Source organism: Chelonia mydas, chromosome 3 (genome assembly GCF_015237465.2).
Source record: "Chelonia mydas isolate rCheMyd1 chromosome 3, rCheMyd1.pri.v2, whole genome shotgun sequence".
NCBI classification, from domain to species: Eukaryota; Metazoa; Chordata; order Testudines; family Cheloniidae; genus Chelonia; species Chelonia mydas.
In genome coordinates this window covers 10,424,774-10,435,908 of record NC_057851.1, presented here as the reverse complement: position 1 = coordinate 10,435,908, position 11,135 = coordinate 10,424,774, and the positions used below count along the sequence as shown (strand labels likewise).

The 11,135-nt window shown below is 45.7% G+C and overlaps 1 long non-coding RNA gene across 1 annotated transcript; it reads right to left on the bottom strand.

Annotated features, from left to right (window-relative positions):
- Positions 1-8,316: 8,316 nt before the first annotated feature.
- On the bottom strand, positions 8,317-10,233 carry LOC122464819. The gene is made up of 3 exons (XR_006289211.1): positions 10,145-10,233; positions 9,510-9,636; positions 8,317-8,546 (listed from the first exon to the last, which is right to left on the bottom strand). It is a non-coding gene; the product is annotated as an uncharacterized LOC122464819 (long non-coding RNA).
- Between the last annotated feature and the right edge of the window lie 902 nt (positions 10,234-11,135).

Here is an 11,135-nt window from a genome sequence, read left to right as displayed (position 1 = left end):
CTCATCACAGGCGAGGGGGTTTGGACCTGCTGCCTCTGTCTACCCGTGGGCTGCCCCCTTGAAACTCCAGTACCTAATAGGCCTTAATCTAGGCCTCGCAGCCTGGGGGTTTCCAGGCCAGAGCTCCCCTGGCCTTTCTCCCTCAGCCCTGCTCCACTCTCGGTACTCCTTCAGGTCCCTGCAGCCAGGCCCTTCCCTCTCTGAATGCAGAGAGAGACTCTGGCTAAGCTTCAGCCTAGCAACCCCTTTATAAAACCCCAGCTGCGGCCATTTCCCCAATCCGCTTAGCTTTTCTTGCCCTCAGCCCTGGCTCTCTCCCAGGGCTGGCTTTTAAGCCCAACAGGGCAGGAGCGGGTAACCACCCTGCTACAGAGGGCAAGAGATGTGATGCGGGCAGCTCCTTGGGCCTGCAGAGTGGGAGCCAGGGACCTAGGCTGGAGTGGCCATGCTACCAACTGCAGTGCTGATCTCTTGGCCAAGTCACTGAGCAGTCCCAGAGATCCATGATCTCACCCGGCAGAGCTGCTAGCATTGAGCTGCCACCAGAACAGAGTCAGACTGCAGGTGGAATTGGAATTTTCTGCATTTTTTTCAGTTCATTTTCTATCACCTATGTAAGTATGTCTCACTTTAGCTTCAGCTGTAGACAAGGTGTGTTTGACAGAACAGCTGTTTACATGGGTGTTAATTGTGCTTTTCCATAGTGTGCTCTGTATAGGCAGCTAGTTCTCCCATTTGGATACATATTGGCTACTATCCACTTAGAAACTCTGTACCACAGGGTTTTCACGGATTTTTGTGACGCTCCCCCTCCCCCCCCTTAACAGGCTATAAAATCTCCACCACCCACCTGTGCCACACTGGTTTTCTGCATCTTCAGTAGATTAAAAGCTGCCTTAAATTGATCGTTATACAGTTAAACACACACACATACAGTATATAATATAAATATAAAAAATAAAAGGATAATATAGGTACAAAAATAAAAAACTGAATATTTTTTTTGTTTTACTGACGCAGTGGGAAATTTCTTGCTGGTGATAACCCACAGGCTTGATGGCCCTCTAAGGTGAGTCAGGGAGTGGAGGTGGCATTCCTTCCCCGGGTCTGCCACCTGGGGCTGAAGCCCTGTTTATTTTGGTGGACCCCCCTGAGACCTGCTCGTGGCCCCCTAGGGGGCCCTGACCCCCTGATTGAGAACCACTGCTGTAACAGAGCGTTGCAGTCGGGACAATGGATTCCCTGTGCTTGGGTTAACCCAGAACCTCTTCATTCACCATTCAGTGAAAGGGTAATTACTCCCATGCCATTTGATTCGAAATGAAACATCATATTGTCCTCGTTCTGTAGGAAAACATCAAAAAATCTGATTCTCTTTTCTTTGTACAGAAGATTTTCTAAAATTGTGTAAGCAGAATCTCAGGGAACTAGGAGACAGCCGCTTGCTTCAAAAATCATCAGATCCTGCTTCAATGGAACCCTGAAGTGCTGCTGTTCATTTGGGCTTTAAAGAACCTTGTGAGCTGGAGGAATTTAGAAGAGAGCTCTTTTAGCACCCATATAAGATTTGTTACTCCCCTTTTAATAAAAGCAAGCTGGTGTGAGAGCATCCTGCTGAAGTGTGTGTGTGTGTTGGTGGGAGGCAAGGGGGCTGTTTCTATCATTCTTGTCCTTTAGAAAGCAATCTTATTTATCTTTCTAAAATTAAACATAAAATAAAATATCCTAAAAATCCCCAATCATATGTTAATAGCACTCAAGGGTATTTATAAACCATGATTCACATATCTCGGTAGATTTCAATGTGCTCTTATGGGTAGATTTTTATTTCTTGAGGTTGCTGCAAGTACTATCTGTTTCTGGTATCACAGGAACTGGGTTCAGTCCCATCTTGACTGTACGATGTGTGGGTAACCCACGCCTGGTGCTCCATTGTACCAAGACCTTCCCTTTGCTCTGAAACCTCATTGTCCACAAGCAGGAGAACAGAGGAAATCAGGCCAAGCTTTAGAAGTGTAGATAGATGATGGATTATGAGTCCATGACCTCTCCCTTTCCCAGCTGTACACAGTTTATCAGCTTTCACATCCTCGAAGGGTATGTCTACACTGTAGGTGGAGGGGACATTTCCAGCTCGCAGAGACATACCTGCACAAGCTGTGAGGGAGCTTGGGCACCAAAAATAGAAGTGGCGGAACAGGCTAGCAGCCCACTTATGATCCTGTCTGAAACCCTCTATGCCTCCTTCTAGTGGCTAACTGAAATTACAGCTCTACGTCCAGTGTAGACGTAGCTTTAGGGACACTTGGCATTAGGAGGAGTGGGGGTGGGGTTAAAATGGTTTGGGCACCTGGGGGTGGTTGAGGCTGTTCTTAGGGTGCAGGCAGAAGTTGGTAGCTGGGGAGGTGGGGGTGAGGGTTTGTCCATGCAGGGAAGACTCTGGAGGGGGCTTTGAGGCTGTGGGTGTGTCAAGTGGAATTGATAGAATGACTTCTTCTGTAGGTTACATGTTGGGTGTCTCATGCTGGCTTGAGGGCTTTGAAGCAACATCCATGAATTTGATCCTGTGCCAAACGCAGTGGGTACATTATCTGATGAGTTTTCTTGTGTGAGCTTGTTCTGTGGGCCTGTCCCAAGGGTCTGCCATGATGCAGGTGGATGCGGTCAATGACTGATTGTTGTTATGCAGCACTGGATTACTTTTTGCTCACACTTTATTTTCAGCTATTATTGGTGTCCTCATGCTTAGAGGCCTCAACCTGGATCAGAGCCCCATTGTGCTGGGCACTGCACTTGTACCTAGGAAGAGATAGTCTCTGCTCCCAACGGCTTACAAGCAAAATAGACGAGATAGATAAAGTATTATTAAGCCTATTTGACACTGGAAAAGCTGCAGCCCAGAGACACAAAGGGCCCAGATTCTCCTTTGGCCGTTTACAAATCTGGCCCGGAGTGACTTGTCCAAGGTCGCACATGGAGTCTGTGGCTGAGCTTGGATCTTAGCCCTGACTTTCTTATTCTCCTCTAGCGATTGATCCACAAACCATCCTTTCTGGCTAACACTGCAACAAAGGGAAGCAGAGTGATCCTGGGAATTATCATCCCAGAAGTCACTTTTACCCTGGTAGATGAAAGCATAAAAGAAAAGAGTCTATGGAGGGGATACTGGAACCATGGACAGGAGCAGAACATGGGTTTGGAGAGAACAAGCCTTATCAGACACACCTGATGGCTGTGTGTGATGGAATTACCAAATGAGTGACTGAGCAGCACGTCATTGATGTAACGTGTTGGGATTTCAGCAAATCACTTACTACAGCATCTTGTGGACTCACCCTGAAAGGGCCAAATCCTGCTCAGCTCACTCAAGTGATCCCAGGGGCACACTGGAACACACTTGGAATAGGCCCACATCGGATAGGCTTTTGGGAGATCAGGCAATTGATTGAAATAGCCAAGATATTTCCATTTTGTAAAATTATTCTAGTCTCCTATGGGAAATCATGGGTCTGATTCTGATCTCCCAGGTGCCAGTTTTACACCTGTGTAACTAGGATGGCTTCAGTGGAGTCCCTCCTGATTTACAGCAGTCACTGCTGAGACTGATTTCAGAGTAGCAGCCGTGTTAGTCTGTATTCGCAAAAAGAAAAGGAGTACTTGTGGCACCTTAGAGACTAACAAATTTATTTGAGCATAAAATTTTGTGAGCTACAACTCACTTGCTTATGCTCAAATAAATTTGTTAGTCTCTAAGGTGCCACAAGTACTCCTTTTCTTTTTGCTGAGGCTGAGTGATGAAGAGTTCACCACCCCATTTGGTACATTGTTCCAATGGTCAACTACCTTCACTGTTAACAATTCACACCAGGTTTCTAGTCTGAGTTTATCTACTGTCAAGTTCAAGACATTGGATCTTGTCAAACATTTGTCTGCTAGAATGAAGACCCCATTATGATTTTTTTCTTACCCACAAAGGAACTGTAAAGCTGCGATTAACTGACCCCTTAACCTTCTCCTTCTTAAGCTAACTAGATTGAGCTCCTTAAGTCTGTCACTCTAAGGCATGTTTTCCAAGTCTTTACTCATTCTTGTGGGTGTTCTCTGCACATTCTCCAGTTTATCAACATCATTCCTGAATTGTTGACAACAGAACTAGACACAGTATTCTGGTATCAACCTCACCAGTGCGCTATACAGAACAATTTCACTTCCCTTCTCCAACACCCTACTCATCTGTTCATATGTCTCAGGATCACATTTCTTTCTCCCATAGCATCACACTGGGAGCTCATTTACCATAGCTTCTCTATTGTGATCCCAAATCCTTTTTGGAGTCACTGCTTTCCAGGATACAGTCCCCCATTCTGTAGGTATGGACTGCATTCCTTCTTGCTGCATGTATAACCTTGCATTTGTCTGTATTAAAATGCTTTTTATTGGGCTCAGCTTACCAAGCAAACCAGATCACTCAGGATCTGTCCTCAACATTATTTACCACTGCACCAAATTTTGTGTCATCCATCAATTTTATCTACAGTTAAGTATGTTTCTCTAGTAGATGTTTAACATTTTCCTTAGTTACTAATGCACTGCCTCATTTGTCATGTGATATTCATACACCAACTTCTTCTTTCCAGACACAGAAAAGAAACATGTATTGAATACTTCTGCCATTTTCTGCATCATTATGAATTTGTTTTTCCATTTCTAGGGAGTAATGGCCCTATACCATTTTTAGGTATTTTCTTCCTGAAATAATAAAAAAACCCTCTTTGTTATCTTGGCCCTGCCAGCCATGGAGTTTTCTCCGATGGCCTTAGTTTCTTTTACCATATTTCTGCTCTTCATTACTTCTAATTTGCATTGATTACAATCTATTTCCCCAGTTTCCTATTTGTTTTATATAGATATATAGATAGTGGCAGAGCACCAGCTTTGCTTTGGGGGGGTCCTGCACTTCTGGGCAGTTAGTGTTTGTCTCAGAGGTTTGCTGTGACCCTCAATGTAGCCTCTCCCCTCCTAGAGGCAATGGTTACAGCTTATTGAGCCACCTTCATAGTCAGCCAGTCAACGCGTTTGGTATAAGAACTCTTTTTAGTCCCTGTCTTCCTTCTCAGGGAGCATTTGTGTAGAGGTTGGGGGGAACCCAGGCCTGCCCTCTTCTCTGTGTTCCAGCCCAGGGACCCTAATTGGCAGCAGCAACAGAGAGTTTTCCTATATTACTGGAGCTATAGCCCTTCCCTGGGCTACTTCCCCAAACAGCTCCTCCTAGGTACCTGACCATGCTTGTTGTCCCAACTCTTTTACTGCGCACCTTCCTTCTCCCAGTCTTCCCACAACATATCTTCTTACTTCCAGCTCCTACCAGCTACCCCCACTGAAGGGGCTTCCTTTTAAACTAGTCCCAGCTGGTTCTAAATGTGCTTCAGGTGATCTGATTACCCTGTTTCCCTTGATTGCTTCTAATCAGTTCTTAATTGGTTCCAGGTGTCTTATGAAGTCTGCCTGACTTAATTGCTTCTAGCACCTTCCTGACTGCTCTGGGGTAGCCTCAGCCCTGGTCACTCAGGAAACAGAACACTATTCAGTCAGTGTCCAGTGTGTTTTCCTTCTACCAGACTCCTGCAGCCTCCTCCTGGCCCTGGCTAAAGTGGCCATCTATAAAACCAGGGTGAGGAGGATGGCCGATGGAGTCTCCTGCGACTGCGGGGCCTATTTCCGATCCTCCGTCCGTTCACGCCTCCAGGCAGAGTTCCTCTGGGCGGCATCCACCGACTCCCTTGACGCCTTTGAGGAGCGGTGGGCGCTGTCTGGGGTTCTCTGCTCGGTGTCCCCGTCCGGTTCCCTTCTTTTGACCCTTTGACCGCACTCCCGTCCCTGTTTTTCATTAGTTGTCCCCCGTAATTTTTTGGCCTCCAGGTCCTGTGGATCTCCCCCTTAGGCTGGGGGGGGATCCTTTAGCGGTGGGCGAGCTTTGCCCGCCCACTTCCTGGATCCCAATAGGACCAGACTCCTGCAACCTCCTCCTGGCCCTGGCTAAAGTGGCCATCTATAAAACCAGGGTGAGGAGGTTGGCCGATGGAGTCTCCTGCGACTGCGGGGCCTATTTCCGATCCTCCGTCCATTCACGCCTCCAGGCAGAGTTCCTCTGGGCGGCGTCCACCGACTCCCTTGACGCCTTTGAGGAGCGGTGGGCGCTGTCTGGGGTTCTCTGCTCGGTGTCCCCGTCCGGTTCCCTTCTTTTGACCCTTTGACCGCACTCCCGTCCCTGTTCTTCATTAGTTGTCCCCTGTGATTAGTTGGCTTCCAGGTCCTGTGGATCTCCCCCTTAGGCTGGGGGGGGGATCCTTTAGCAGTGGGCGAGCTTTGCCCGCCCAGTTCCTGGATCCCAATAGGACCAGACTCCTGCAACCTCCTCCTGGCCCTGGCTAAAGTGGCCATCTATAAAACCAGGGTGAGGAGGTTGGCCGATGGAGTCTCCTGCGACTGCGGGGCCTATTTCCGATCCTCTGTCCGTTCACGCCTCCAGGCAGAGTTCCTCTGGGCGGCGTCCACCGACTCCCTTGACGCCTTTGAGGAGCGGTGGGCGCTGTCTGGGGTTCTCTGCTCGGTGTCCCCGTCCGGTTCCCTTCTTTTGACCCTTTGACCGCACTCCCGTCCCTGTTTTTCATTAGTTGTCCCCCGCAATTTTTTGGCCTCCAGGTCCTGTGGATCTCCCCCTTAGGCTGGGGGGGGATCCTTTAGCGGTGGGCGAGCTTTGCCCGCCCACTTCCTGGATCCCAATAGGACCAGACTCCTGCACCCAACCGGTCTGGGTCTGTCACAATATATATATAATTTTTACTTGTTCCCTTGATTTCTCATACACACAGCTATAGGGGAGACAAACACCCTATGTTCTATCCTAAAGACTTTGCTTTTGTTTTCCATGGTGTTTTTTTCTATGATAAAATGAAAACACAGTGTAGGCAACCAGTTGTTTCCAGCCCCAAACCCTGTGTGAATGTGCTGTTCCGGCAGGGTATGGGAGATATCACACCACAAGAGGCTGGGGAAGAATTTTCCCACAGCATGAGAGATACAACTGAGATAATTGGTCTCCATTGTCTCTGTCTTAGGCACTGGTTTGGGTGATGCTAGAGATATTGCTGTGGGCTGTTATGTCTAAGGGTATGTCTATGCTGCAATTAGACAGATTAAGGGGCTGTTTAATTGCGATGTAGACTTCCAGACTTGGGCTGCAACCTGAGCTGTGGGATACTCCCACCTTGAAGCGTCCTAGAGCCTGGGTTCCAGTCGAAGCCCAAACTTCTACCCCACAATTAAACAGTTCCTCAGCCTGAGGCTGAGTCAGCTGGCCCACACCCACTCTGGGGACTTATTGCTGTGTGACACACCCCAGCCTACATTTCTAAAGTCTTTCACTGGTGCACCTGGCTCTCAACCACTAGGTGACAGTAGCAGCAGAAAAATGCTCCTTCCTATTGAGCGTCAGCCTTGAAATAGGAACCTGCTGTTTCACAGAGCCGCCTGCTAGACTTTTGTGACATATAATGGAGACAATCATGGAAAGACAAGAGCTTCTGCCTAAGGCTGTGATCAATTTACAAATGTAGATCCACCACATGGAAGGAAAAAAAAGATCTTCCTGAAATGTTTGTTGAATGGTCCAATGGCTAAGATTAGTTCCGGGGAACTTTTGGAGTGGGATCAGATATGGCCGTTAGGATATCTTGTGACCAATTGAAATAGCTGAAAACTTTTTTCTTTTGTAAATTGTACTCGTCTTTTTATGAACAAACATGTGCTTGAGTCTAAGCTCACTTACACCAGTTTACACCGGCATAGCTACGCTAACTTCAGTGGAGTTCACACTGCTGTAAATCAGGAGAACAGGGAGCAGAATCAGGGCTCAGACCATAAAGCAACTTTAGCCTGATTTCCTCATTGTGGAAAATGGTGATTCAGAGCAGAGGGAAGGTCTAGGTGCAATGGAGCACCGTGGTGAGGGTTACTCACACACTGTACAATCAAGCTGAGACTGAACACAGCTCCTCTGCACCACAAACTAATAGGATTTGTAAAAATTGTAAAAAATAAAGATCTACCCATAGAAGTTAATTGAAACCAACAGAGATGGGTGGACCATGGATTATAAATACTCTTATATGGTATTAACATGCAATCGGTACTTTTTAAGGGTATTTTATTGTATGTTTAATTTAAAAAGATAAATGAGATGGATTTCTAAAGGAGAAGAATGATAGAAACAGCCCCCTTGCCTCCCACCAACACACACACACACACACACACACACACACTTCAGCTGGATGCTCTCACACCAGCTTGCTTTTATTAAAAGGGGAATAACAAATCTTATATGGATGCTAAAAGAGCTCCCTTCTGGAATTTCTCCACCTCACAAGGTTCTTTACAGCCCAGATGAACAGCAGCGCTTCAGCGTTCCATTGAAGCAGGATCTGACGATTTTAGAAGCAAGTGGCTGTCTGCCAGATTCCCAGATCCTGCCTAGACAATCAGTCCATCTACACATGAACAAAGAGAAGAGACTCAGTTTTGTTGTTGATTTCCACTAAAACAGGGCCAATATGATGTTTGATTTCAAATCAAAAGGCACAGGAGGAATTGCCCATTCACAGAATGCTGAATGAGGAGGTTCTTGGTTAACTATGTCACAGGGAATCCATTGTCCCTACTGTAACATTTTGTCACAGAGTTTCAAAGGGGATAGTTATATTATCTAAACCGGAGAACTGGCTGTCTATAACAAGTATACTTTAGAAAAGTATGACTCACATCCACGTACAGGTGTTCTATCAAACACATCTTGTCTATAGCTGAAGCTAAAATGAGACATACTTACTTAGAAGATAGACAACAACTCTGAAAGAATGTAGGGAAACTCTAATTCTGTCTGAAGCCTCTGACCTTGTGGCAGTTCAATGCTAGCAGCCCTGCCTGCTGAGAACATGCATCTCTGGGCATGCTCAGTGACTTGGCCAGGAAAATCACCCTGCAGTTGGTTGCATGGCCTCTCCTGCCTAGGTCCCTGGTTCTCACTCTCCAGGCTCAGGGAGCTCACAGCTTCACATCTCTTGACCCCCAATCTGCCTCTCTGGTGTTTTAGTGAGTGGGAAAGTCTCTCACACTCCCAACTGTTTCTCTGAGACCTGTTCCTGCTGCAACATTAATGTGACCAGCTGAGTGGCCTGTATAATTTATGGCACCTACAGGCACAAAGAAGTAGAACAGGACTAGAAAGGGCTGCAGATTTGCAATGTGGCCGAGTCAAATTTACAGCGCATGCTTAAAACATTAAAATTGATTCCGAACAATGTTTCCTCCCCTGGTTTTCAAAAGGGGGCAAATAAAGGGCTAAGTGCTGAGCTGCTTTAAGGATGGAAGATTCATCAGCTCTTAAATGGAAAAAGAGTAATGAACATTTCTGTTCACACTGCAGGGTCTCCCTTGTGGAACACTGAACTTACTTTCGACAGCAAAGACCTTGAGGATGGCATCTTGCAAGGTATAGAGATTTGGCGGGACATCCTTTAAGGTAACAGGATGCCGCATGGTGCGCACATTCCTTTCAGGTCAGCTGAGCCTGGGAGAACCCTGAGAAGGAAAAAGAGTCTTAATCATCATTCTGCAGAGCAGATGTAACCTTTCAGTGGAATATGAGGCCTGACTTTATAATAAGTCAGGTTGTGAAAGGCACAGAATTATTAACACTAGTCAGCAGGAGAAGTTCTATTTTAAGTCATGGTCTCCTGGCCAGTCCTAGCCCCATGCATCTTCTCACAATCCCAGGGGCATATTGGAAGGGGTTAGCTAGACTTCCTTTGCTCAGCATCCAATCCAGATGTTCAGTTATAAGAAGAGTATGTGCTGAGCAGATAGAATGTAGTGTGGCTTAAGCAGGAAGCCTCAGCAAGCTATGAGGAAATTACTGAGGGGGCATGGATATTTTTTTTGACTGGTCATAATTCAGTCAAATCTCTATGGTTTTTTGTGGGAGCTGAAAAAAGTTAGAGTTGTTTTTCTAATGGAAACTGTTTGACAACCTTAGTTCAGGCTCCCAGATATTCCTCTATATCATCACACATTTTCATTTACATCTTACCTGGGGCATCCATGAGCACCAAGAAGACCACAGCAAACAGCAGGAAAAGGATCTTCATGGCTGAAGGTTGGCCAGGAACTGAGTGTCACTGGAGAGAAGAAACACTGAGACAGAGAGTAGACAGAGGACACTAGGGCACTAGGGATTGTGACATCTGAGCTGAAGAAATATTGCCTTAATTGAAATGACATTTCTAATATGTGTTCTGCAATCTCTTAAGAATAAAGATTATTATCCACACAGCACCATAGATGTCCTTGAAGGATTTCAGATAAATACAGGTGTGTCAGACAAGATATCTTTTAAAAACAGATGTTTGGTAAATAATTTTAATTAACTGATTACTTACATTAGATTTCTCATGGAAATCTCTTTTTCCTTCGCCAAAGTTTAAACCTGGAGAATTATGGCATATTTATGTATTTTATTACCCCAAATATAATGGAAAGAAAATAAGAAATTACAGAAAGCAAGAAAAAGGTGGTTGGATGCTCATGTTTATGAAATTTCTAAAAACAAATTCATATGATGCTACAATTTACTAAGAAATAGTAAATCACATCAATTCATTTAAGGTCTAATTACAGTCTTATTATTGAGGAAAGCTTTTTACTGGTTCTCTACTGCACTGGGGAGGTGACTTTGCTACTAACATTGAACTAGTGGTCCTGTTACCAGGCACATAGGAATGCAACACCTCTCATTCAAATTTGGCCTGGCCACCCTCAGTGCCACTGAAATTTGGCTCAGATGCCCCTCCATCATGATGGGGAAGGGCAGCAGGGCTAGATTTGAGTGAGTGGAGTTGTAACACTGTATAATTACTGAATTTCGAGAAGGCTCAACTCTGCCTCCTGAGAGTCTGACATGTCCCTTCCCCTGGCTGAGAACCTCTTATTGCAACTATTCCAGTTTCTCTGGATTTTACCTGTATCCTTCAGTCTTAAGCCACTTTCACAAAATATGCAAAGTTCACAAAATATTCAAATAG